Consider the following 8,939-nt stretch of genomic DNA (forward strand, 5'->3'; position numbering starts at 1 on the left):
AGCTACAAAACTGACCTTCCTTTGAGCAGATTGAGTTTCTGGAGCATCACATTTGTGGGGTCAATTAAATGCTCGAAATGGCCAGAAAAAAATAACTTTCATCTGAAACTCGACAGTCTATTGTTGTTCTTAGCAATGAAGGCTATTCCACAAAATTGTTTGGGTCACCCCAAACTTTTTTAACGGTAGTGTACATTTTCAGAATGTACTTGTTCTATTTAGGGCGGAGGTAAAACAAAAAAAACACTTTGAAGTTTTCGTACTTTTAAGTTATTATGCCATGATTCTCTTGGAGAGATTTTTAAAGAGGCATGGAGTGTCTTATCACTTTTATGCAGATGACTGCCAAATTTTTATGTCGATTTCAAAAGGCCACGGCTCCCTGACACCCCTTCTCAACTGTCTATGCGACATCAAGGCTTGGTTAGACCAGAATTTTTTAATAATGAATGAGGGAAAAACGGAAATTACAGTTTTTGGTCCAGCCCTCACTGACTTGGGACCATTGCAAAATTATGTGCGTCCCAAAGTCACCAGCCTTGGCGTCACTATAGACAGCGATTTTAAACTTCACAAAGAAGTCAATGGCGTTTTTATAATCGTGTTTTTATCATCTCCGTCTTTTAGTAAAGGTAAAACTGTTTTAATATTTTTACCTTTTTGAACAAGTCGTGCACGCTTTTATTTCAAGTCGCCTGGACTACTGCAATGCACTTTATGCTGGCATTAGCCAAAAAGCTCTCTCCCGGTTGCCGTTAGTCCAGAACGCGGCAGCACGACTTTTAACAGGGGCCAGGAAACGCCAGCATATAACCCCAATTCTTCAGAGTTTGCACCGGCTCCCTGTTCATTTTAGAATTGATTTTAAAACCTTGTTGTTTGTTTTTAAAGCTTTACAAGGACTGGCACCTCAGTATATCTCGGACCTCATCCAAATTTACACTCCTGCGCGCGCTCTGAGGTCCGAGAGCCAACTCCAGCTCGTAGTGCCCAAGACCAGACTTAAATCCAGGGGAGACAAGGCCTTCTCTGTGGTCGGTCCTAAGCTCTGGAACACTCTGCCCCTCCATGTTCAAACTGCTCCCTCGTCTTAAAGGCCTACTGAAATGATTTTTTTTTTATTTAAACGGGGATAGCAGATCCATTCTATGTGTCATACTTGATCATTTCGCGATATTACCATATTTTTGCTGAAAGGATTTAGTAGAGAACATCGACGATAAAGTTCGCAACTTTTGGTCGCTGATAAAAAAAAGCCTTGCCTGTACCGGAAGTAGCGTGACGTCACAGGTTGAAAGGCTCCTCACATTTCCCCATTGTTTACACCAGCAGCGAGAGTGATTCGGACAGAGAAAGCGACGATTACCCCATTAATTTGAGCGAGGATGAAAGATTTGTGGATGAGGAACGTGAGAGTGAAGGACTAGAGTGCAGTGCAGGATGCATCTTTTTTCGCTCTGACCGTAACTTAGGTACAAGCTGGCTCATTGGATTCCACACTTTTTCCTTTTTCTATTGTGGATCACGGATTTGTATTTTAAACCACCTCGCATACTATATCCTCTTGAAAATGAGAGTCAAAAACGCAAAATGGACATTCACAGTGACTTTTATCTCCCCGACAATACATTGGCGAAGCTCTTTAGCTACTGAGCTAACGTGATAGCACATCGGGCTTAAATGCAGATAGAAACAAAGTAAATAAACCCCTGACTGGAAGGATAGACAGAAAATCAACAATACTATTAAACCATGGACCTGTAAATACACGGTTAATTCTTTCCAGGCTGGCGAAGGTTAACAATGCTGTTGCTAACGACGCCATTGAAGCTAACTTAGCAACGGGACCTCACAGAGCTATGCTATAAACATTAGCTATCCACCTACGCCAGCCCTCATCTGCTCATCAACACCCGTGCTCACCTGCGTTCCAGCGATCGACGGCGCGACGATCATAGATGCGGTCGGCGGCCCGGAGACGGAGGAAGTCAAGGTGAGGTCGGCGGCTAGCGCGTCTGCTATCCATCTCAAAATCCTCCTGGTTGTGTTGCTGTAGTCCGCCGCTAATACACCGATCCCACCTACAACTTTCTTCTTTTCAGTCTTCATTGTTCATTAAACAAATTGCAAAAGATTCACCAACACAGATGTCCAGAATACTGTGGAATTTTGAGATGATAACAGAGCTTTTTGTATTGGATTCAATGGGGTCTGAATACTTCCGTTTCAACCATTGACGTCACGCGCATACGTCATCATACATAGACGTTTTCAACCGGAAGTTTAGCGGGAAATTTAAAATTGCACTTTATAAGTTAACCCGGCCGTATTGGCATGTGTTGCAATGTTAAGATTTCATCATTAAACTATCAGACTGCGTGGTTGGTAGTAGTGGGTTTCAGTAGGCCTTTAAGACCCACTTTTATTCTTTGGCTTTTAACACTACGTGAGTTGTGTTGTCCTCTGTTGTCCTCTGTGTTTTTTATACATTTAGATTTCTATTTACTGTTTTAATTGGTTTTACCCTTTAAAATCGTTTTTAATCATATTTATTTTCATATTGGTTTTATATTTATTTATTTTTTGTATTCATTCAGTCATTGGTGGAGCTAAGGATAATATTTTAAAATTGTTTTTAAATATTGTTTTTAATATTGTTTTTAATATTGTTGTGCAGCACTTTGGAAACATTTGTGTTGTTTAAATGTGCTATATAAATAAAGTGGATTGGATTAGATTGATTTTACCCGTCTGGCCCTCGTGGGAAAACATTTTCCTCCATGTTAAAATGAGTTTGAAACCCCTGGTACATGCCAATGTTGGGCGTTTACATGGTAATGATGGAATAACATAATAACGTCACAGCATGCCTATGAAATTCATTCCCAATGGACGGTAATGATGAATGGTGCAAGTTTTTTAGGACATTTGCACAACTAAATAGTCAATACTCCCGGCTAACCCGAGCTTTGACAGTGATGGAGTCTCACGATCAGCTCAGGGTCCCCCAGGGCCACTGCTTTCCACTGCGAAACACCTGCACACATCCTCTCTAATATATATAAGCTAGTCTCTGATGGCCTATTCTCTTTTGTGCGAGATCATTAGTTCTGCCGACAATAGTGTCATCTCACGAGGGACCCCAACCTCGGGTCTTTGATGCATTCACTTGGTGTTTCAATGTTCCACTCCCCAGGATTCCCCACCACATTTCACGTCTTCATCTACATATTGTTTATCATCTTCGTTTATCAGAAACTCTCTCTGTTGTGCTAATTTTGTCTTCCTCTGGGTTCTTCTTCTTTTGCTCTTTTCATAGCCTGTGCATTGTTCTCCTCTGCATCATCTGTGCCTCCCAATATTTCCCCGTCTCCCTTTTCTCAGCAATTCATTATTGTACTCTCTGCCTTGCTAAACAGCGCCTCTGTTATACTTCTACCGCTTCTATCAGGAGTCGCTCGACTGTCAGCCCCAAACTCGTGTTAATCACTCAGGCAACCAGGCAGTCCAGTCTGGCTGTTTGGTGCCTGGCCATTATTAACAAGAGAAATAGGGGGACGGTAGGGTAAGGCGGTGAAGGGTGAATTCATTAGGAAACGAGTTAAAGCAAGAAATAGGTCCACTGCAAAAGAACATTTTACACTGCCGTATCTTTAAGTCTGCTGTACCTGTGCAATGTAAACATGAAGTGTCCAATGTCCGCCTTGATGTCTTTCCATACTTGCTGAAAGTGAATCATAAGAGATGTTATGTTGGTGAATGATTTGATTCTTTTGAAGAAAATGTTTTATGTGACTGACATTTCTTTACACCGGGGGTCGGCAACCCAAAACGTTGAAAGAACCATATTGGACGAAAAATACAAAAATCTAATCTGTCTGGGGCCGCAAAAAATTAAACGTCTTATATAAGTGTTATAATGAAGACAACAAATGACGTAAGTGTCTATATGAGCTATAATAGCCTACTATCAAAATGACTTTAAAAGTCTTATATAACTCTTATAATGAAGGCAACACGTGATGCAAGTGTCTATTGGAGATATAATAGCCTACTATCAAAATGACTTTAAAAGTATTATGTAACTGTTGTAATGAAGAGAACGCATGACTTAAGTGTCTAAATTAGCTACAATAGCCTACTATCAAAATGACTTTAAAAGTCTTATATAAGTGTTATAATGAAGAGAACACATGACATAAGTGTCTATATGCGCTATAATAGCCTACTATCAAAATGAATTTAAAAGTCTTATATAAGTGTTATAATGAAGAGAACACATGACATAGGTGTCTATATGCGCTATAATAGCCTATCAATCAATCAATCAATGTTTATTTATATAGCCCTAAATCACAAGTGTCTCAAAGGGCTGTACAAGCCACAACGACATCCTCGGTACAGAGGAAGGCAAGGAAAAACTCACCCCAGTGGGACGTCGGTGAATGACTATGAGAAACCTTGGAGAGGACCGCATATGTGGGTAACCCACCCCCCCCCTCTAGGGGAGACCGAAAGCAACGGATGTCGAGTGGGTCTGACATAACATTGTGAAAGTCCAGTCCACAGTGGATCCAACACATCAGCGGGAGTCCAGTCCACAGCGGGGCCAACAGGAAACCATCCCGAGCGGAGACGGGTCAGCAGCGCAGAGATGCCTACTATCAAAATGACTTTAAAAGTCTTATATAAGTGTTATAATGAAGACAACACATGACGTGTCTATATGAGCTATAATAGCCTACTATCAAAATGATTTTAAAAAACGTATATAAGTCTTATAATGAAGGCAACACATGACGTAAGTGTCTATATTAGCTATATTAGCCTACTATCAAAATTACCTTAAAAGTCTTATATAAGTATTATAATGAAGAGAACACATGACGTAGGTGACTATATTAGCTATATTAGCCTACTATCAAAATTACTTTAAAAGTCTTATATAAGTGTTATAATGAAGGCAACACATGACGTACAGTAAGTGTCTATATGAGCCAAAGTAGCCTACTATCAAAATGACTTTAAAAGTCGTATATAAGTGTTATAATGAAGGCAAAACATGACGTAAGTGTCTATATGAGCTACAATAGCCTACTATCAAAATGACTTTAAAAAACTTATATAAGTGTTATTATGAAGAGAACACATGACGTAAGTGTCTTCATGATTTGTAATAGCTTACTATCAAAATAACTTTAAAAGTCTTATATAAGTGTTATAATGAAGACAACACATGACGTAGGTGTCTATATGAGCTATAATAGCCTACTATCAAAATGACTTTAAAAGTCTTATAGTGTTATAATGAAGATAACACATGATGTAAGTGTCTATATTAGCTATAATAGCCTACTATCAAAATGACTTCAAAAGTGTAGTAGAATTTCTGACCTTTTGACATATATTTCTTGTCTTTTAAGAATGTCCGCTCATTTTCAATACTCTTGTATTTTTGTGCCATTGAATGGACCAGTTGTGGGACAAAAGTGAATATTAAGTCGTGCCAACCTGTCTACAGAATGTGTTGACTGTCTAAAGGATTCGAGTTGTTATGGAACAGATAGGAAAAACAAAACAAGACATTGACGCACTCGATAAGGAACGATGACGCACAACAGACATATAAAAAATGGCAGAAGACCGGAACTCGTATAAAGTATAAAACTTTTGGTGGACAAAACACTATGGTGAGTTCAAGACCCGCCGAAACTAGTAGGACAAAACGATGTTAACCAAATACTGTCATCAGTGAAGCATACACACAAACATATTAAACAGTGGGCTTTCTAACAATTGGGAAGGTTTGTGTCATGTTTGTCCTCAAACAAATATCATACTAAAACATAAAATGTATGTTTCCTCCCCATCTTTTTCCATTTTCTATCCTTTTTTGAACAATACTCCAGGGAGCCACTAGGGCGGCGCTAAAGAGTCGCAGGTGGCTGACCCCCGGTTTACACGCTGCCCTCTCGTGAAGGAATAATTACATCACCGAGATGTTACACTACCGTTCAAAAGTTTGGGGTCACATTGAAATGTCCTTATTTTTGAAGGAAAAGCACTGTACTTTTCAATGAAGATAACTTTAAACTAGTCTTAACTTTAAAGAAATACACTCTATACATTGCTAATGTGGTAAATGACTATTCTAGCTGCAAATGTCTGGTTTTTGGTGCAATATCTACATAGGTGTATAGAGGCCCATTTCCAGCAACTATCACTCCAGTGTTCTAATGGTACAATGTGTTTGCTCATTGGCTCAGAAGGCTAATTGATGGTTAGAAAACCCTTGTGCAATCATGTTCACACATCTGAAAACAGTTTAGCTCGTTACAGAAGCTACAAAACTGACCTTCCTTTGAGCAGATTGAGTTTCTGGAGCATCACATTTGTGGGGTCAATTAAACGCTCAAAATGGCCAGAAAAAGAGAACTTTCATCTGAAACTCGACAGTCTATTCTTGTTCTTGGAAATGAAGGCTATTCCACAAAATTGTTTGGGTGACCCCAAACTTTTGAACGGTTATGCACACACATTTAGGGAAGGAGATTATAAGCACTTAAACGGGACTGACAACCTTTTTTGCCGTCATATTTGGAAGTAGGAGTGTGTCACTCGTTTGGAAGTTTTTTTAGCAGTTGTACTTTGGAAGCCATATTAGCAACTGAAAGGGAAGACAAATAAACCACAGTCAAAAGAAACTTAGCAGTATTTGGAAGCACTTTTCTGGGGGTGTCAACACGCAAGTTGAAGTGGTATACAACATTTGTAGAAAAACAAATCAATCTTCTGAAGTCATCAAACAGCTTTAATGCCACAGGAAAACTCCAGACACTTAAATTGTCATTTATCAGAATGGGACTGATTGACTCAGGGCGGTATTGAGTATCCCCCCCAGACGCCTATTTTACCATTCTGCAATGTGGCGATTAGACGAACAGAACATGACTTGATGGCACAGTTAAAGGCCTACTGAAACCCACTACTACCGACCACGCAGTCTGATAGTTTATATATCAATGATGAAATCTTAACATTGCAACACATGCCAATACGGCCGGGTTAACTTATAAAGTGCAATTTTAAATTTCCCGCTAAACTTCCGGTTGAAAACGCCTTTGGATGATGACGTATGCGCGTGACGTAGCCAGTGAAACAGGAGTATCGGTAGCCCATTGAAGCCAATACAAAAAGCTCTGTTTTCATCTCAAAATTCCACAGTATTCTGGACATCTGTGTTGGTGAATCTTTTGCAATTTGTTTAATGAACAATGGAGACTGCAAAGAAGAAAGTTGTAGGTGGGAGCGGTGTATTAGCGGCTGGCTGTAGCAGCACAACCAGGAGGACTTACTTGGATAGCAGACGCGCTAGCCGATGCTAGCCGCCAAGCCGCCAACCGCATCTGTGATCGGGTGAAGTCCTTCGTCGCGCCGTCGATCGCTGGAACGCAGGTGAGCACGGGCGTTGATGAGCAGATGAGGGCTGGCTGGCGTAGGTGGAGCGCTAATGTTTTATCATAGCTCTGTGAGGTCCGGTTGCTAAGTTGCTAAGTTAGCTTCAGCGTCGTTAGCAACAGCATGAGGGATCACCTCATGGTTTGGCAACCTAACCGTTAAGCTAAAAAGCAAACTGGCCGGCATGCATAAAACGGCAATGAAAATCGTAGGGAGGAAAGAATATGAGCCTATACAGAGCATCTATGAGCAGGCAGTTAGGAAAAAAGCCAAGAAAATTATTTCCAACTCACAACACCCACTCTTCCCTGAATATAGAACCCTGCCATCAGGGAGAAGACTCCGGGTCCCACTATGCAAATCTAACCGCCTTAAATTATCATTTGTCCCAGCCTACATTAAGCTGACCAACAATGTGCAATAGAATGTTAATACATAGGTTAGCACTTTTTTAGCACATAGCACTTTAGCACATAGCACTTTAGAACTAAGCACTTTAGCACATAGCACTTTATCCATGAGCTCTAGTACAATACACACTGGTACTTTATCTTTATCTCCATACTGTAGATTTTATGCCTACATCAAAGTGCCACCTATGTCTATCAAGCTCCATGTTCTCATGTTTAAATGTTAGTTGTCTGGTTGTGGTTGTGTCTGTGCTTGTGTTTTTGTTTTTGTGTATGTTAAGAAAGCAATGATGCTCTGTGCCCAAGACAAATTTCCCCGCGGGGACAATAAAGTTGAACCTTGAACCTTGAACCTTGATTGTTAAGCTTTGCCAGGCTGAGAATTATTAACCGTGTCGTTACATGTACATGGTTTAATAGTATTGTATATCTTCTGTCTATCCTTCCAGTCAGGGATTTATTTATTTTGTTTCTATCTGCATTTGAGCCGGATGCTATCACGTTAGCTCCGAAGCTAAAGTGCTTCGCCGATGTATTGTCGTGGAGATAAAAGTCACTGTGAATGTCCATTTCACGTTCTCGACTCTCATTTTCAAGAGGATATAGTATCCCAGGTGGTTTAAAATACAAATCCGTGATCCACAATAGAAAAAGGAGAGAGTGTGGAATCCAATTAGCCAGCTTGTACCTAAGTTACGGTCAGAGCGAAAAAAGATACATCCTGGCGTCCTGCACTTCACTCTAATCCTTCACTCTCACTTTCCTCATCCACAAATCTTTCATCCTGGCTCAAATTAATGGGGTAATCGTCGCTTTCTCGGTCTGAATCGCTCTCGCTGCTGGTGTAAACAATGGGGAAATGTGAGGAGCCTTTCATCCTGTGACGTCACGCTACTTCCGGTACAGGCAAGGCTTTTTTATCAGCGACCAAAAGTTGCGAACTTTATCGTCGATGTTCTCTACTAAATCCTTTCAGCAAAAATATGGCAATATCGCGAAATGATCAAGTATGACACATAGGATGGATCTGCTATCCCTGTTTGAATAAAAAAAAAATCATTTCAGTAGGCC

The sequence above is a fragment of the Entelurus aequoreus genome, linkage group LG19, assembly GCF_033978785.1.
Source record: "Entelurus aequoreus isolate RoL-2023_Sb linkage group LG19, RoL_Eaeq_v1.1, whole genome shotgun sequence".
Lineage (NCBI taxonomy): Eukaryota > Metazoa > Chordata > Actinopteri > Syngnathiformes > Syngnathidae > Entelurus > Entelurus aequoreus.